General features: G+C 40.3%; 1 protein-coding gene and 1 non-coding gene across 3 annotated transcripts in view; one reads left to right on the top strand and one right to left on the bottom strand.

Annotated features, from left to right (window-relative positions):
• The window catches only part of SRBD1 (S1 RNA binding domain 1), a 256,830-nt gene that overhangs the window by 121,843 nt on the left and 131,876 nt on the right, over positions 1–3,111 (bottom strand). The window lies entirely within an intron of this gene.
• Positions 2,997–3,069, top strand: TRNAV-CAC. Its single transcript has one exon. It is a non-coding gene; the product is annotated as a tRNA-Val (tRNA).

Below are 3,111 nucleotides of genomic sequence, written 5' to 3'. Positions count from 1 at the left end.
GTTGGACAGACAGCTTAGGGTTTTACAGCCCAAGGAAAACAATGGAGCAGGGTTTGTTCATAGCAAGATTTTGTCTGGCAAAACCAGGATATGAATGTGGATCACCATCTCAAGTAATTTTAGGCAGCACATAGTATGGACCCCTAGCAGACATTAAAATTAAGACACAGTTAACCTGTTTGTCATGCCCCAAATAGGAACCCCACCACACATTCAAGAATTAATGGTGGGACAAAACAGGATGCCAGCCACAAAAATATTCCAGAAGAGATGTGCAACATTTTTGTAGACAAGGTTCTTTGGGTAAATCTGGCTGGTTTCCATTGTTCCTTAAATTGAAGGTGTGGCAGGAGTAATCAGAGCTGGCTCAAGACTCCACTGTGGTCCTCAGGCTAAGACTGACAATCGTCTGATTGTTGGTTCCAGCCTTAGGGATACACTAGAACTAATTCCAGGCTCCCATGTAGTCCCAATCCAAGCTCCAATGTAGTCCCAATCAATTTATTGCAGGTCCCAGCCCCAGGACCACATAAGAATCTGAAACTAGCTCTAGTTATCCTGCCATACCTTCAGTTTAAGGAGATATGGAAACCAGCCACAAAAAATGTTACACACATCTGGAACCAGCTCAGCTGACCCCAGCCCTGGGACTGCTCAGGTTCATTTCTGGCTCTGGGCACCTATCTTTCAAGCTGCTAGTGCAGGGAAAGGCCTGGAGCCAGGGTTCTTCCTGTACTGGCAAGTAGCAATGGTGCCATTGGGATCTGATCCCTGATCTCATAATTACACTTTCTGCCATGCATGTGTGGCATAGCAAGAAGCACAACTGTTGGGATCTGGGATAAGATCCCATCATAACATTAAATAAGTGTGTGCCAGGGGCCTCAGAACAACATTCTAGTCAGATAAGGATGTCAGTTTTACTTTTACTACATGCTTGTTTTTAAGCTGCATCCCTCATAGAACTGGGGTGTACACCTGAAGGGGAGAGATAAAGTGTACATTTAAAAAGGAATCTCAACCTGGAAAAAAGTGCCTTTAATTTTTACTACTTTTTTTTTAAATCTGGGCCCTTTCAAAATAACTTTGAGATCACACACTGGAGACATTAAAACTACATCTCACTCTGCAGTGCTGTTGAAGGCCTTTTTAATTTACAAAAATTATAAAGGAGTCCAAAAGAGTCAGGGAAAGTTTAAGTATAAAGGCTTGCAGTCAAAACTCTGAGCACACAATTGACAAATTAATAAGTATGCCCCCAAATGCAATTATAGCAGTAATTCTCCTTAAAAGGTACCAACTTCCCCACAAACTGAAATGATGACATTAGTATGTAAAAATCAACATCCCAGACTCTTTCTCATTTACACAAAGGGCTGACTTTACATTCTAATGCCCCCCCCAAAAGTACTTAAAATGCAATAAAAAGATATTTTAAGTATTTAAGCAAATATGTTCTAAACTATGCAACCAAACCCTTTAACACAGAAAGTTTACCAGCACCATAGGTAACAACTTGTGACACATGAATTAAGCATAAAGGCTTTCCTAAAAGAGCACATGAAACTTTGAAAAATATAACCCAACTCAATTACCCTCTTGATTTTAGAGAAAGGTTTCGTAGGTCTGATACATATCTATAAAAAAAGTACTGGTTTCTTCTTATAAAACAGAAGAGCTAGATATTAAAATAGTTGAGAATGTTAATCTTAATTTTTCCTGCACAATATTAAAAATGGGGATGAGATTATTGCCTGGAAGGTTCTCTTTTTGTCTTCTCCTCCCCTTAACCCCTTCCCTTTACCCCCTCACCCTGCACACACACTTCTACCAGAAGAGTTAAGGACGTTCAAAGAAATACTTTTTTAGTTTACAACAAATAATTATTTCTAAATTAGATGCAAGGCTAAGAACCCTTAATCGAAGCAAGAATCCTCTATCTTACTGAACTAATATTACAAACCGTACAACTACAGCACTGGAATCCTTTATTCATTCATCTATGAACCATGCCCTCAGCACATCCCTGTAAACGGAAGAACAATCAGATATCTGTCTTCATCTTGTCTGAAAATGATGACATTTTTCAGTAAGAAAAGGGTCCAAATGGCAGGTGTCAAAGAGTTTTAGCTTCACACGTGGTGCTAGGAGGCAGAAAAAACAACAGCAGCGTGTGGCCATGTCAGAGCTACACAGTAGCTGCCATACAAGTGCGTATCTGAAAAGAGCAAACCTCATAGTCTGTTAAATCAATCTAGTGCCAGATGCTGTTATCAGAACAAAGCTGGTGCTGTGGATTCATCCCCAGGAGAAATACACATCCCAAGTCTACAGTGGAAAGCAAAGACCTAGTATGGCACCTCTTGAGCCTAAAGATGACAGTTACCTGCATGCACCCCCACTGCTTTTATTGACAGTTTTAAAAAACAGGTTGTGTCACTGATCATAAAAGAGTATGACTTGAAGCTTCTTACTGCTGTTGCGAACAGCTTTGTAAATTTGAGCTTTCATGTCTAAAATTTACTTCCAAAGTAATCATCCAACTAAAGCAATAAATCTTTCGCTGTGACTTTGTGAATTAAGCACTGTAGTAAAGCACCAGCTTAGAGACAGAATTCCAGCCATTTTTCTTTCATTCCTCCTCCCTGCCCACCAATTCTTTGCATCTAGGCACTAAAAGCTCCCTCCACAACATGGAATGAGACCTATCATATGTCACATTGGGAAAATCAGGAATAGAATATCAAAGATATTTTTTTCTCTCCCAATAAATAAACTTCCTTGGATTTATAGCTTTCATTTAAAATTTAACCACTGCAATTAAGATACCACCCCCACAAACTTCCAAACAGAACATATTAAACACATTTACACATTACTCTGCAAACATTATTGATCCATAGCTAAATAACATTGATTACTCAACAATTTAAAGAGAGAGAGAGAGAGAGATTTGGGGGGGCGCTCTGCATCAAGCAAAAAGCAGGCCCTGGCTGGTTTCTGTGGTGTAGCGGTGATCACATTCGCCTCACACGCGAAAGGTCCCCGGATCGAGACCGGGCAGAAACAGGCTGCATGCTGCTTTGGTAGCCAGGCTGCCACAAGGGCTCT

This window comes from Gavialis gangeticus, unplaced genomic scaffold (assembly GCF_001723915.1).
Source record: "Gavialis gangeticus isolate Ggan-Ray unplaced genomic scaffold, GavGan_comp1, whole genome shotgun sequence".
Lineage (NCBI taxonomy): Eukaryota > Metazoa > Chordata > Crocodylia > Gavialidae > Gavialis > Gavialis gangeticus.
Note: the sequence above shows the minus strand (reverse complement) of the source record. Positions and strands in the feature narration are given on the sequence as shown.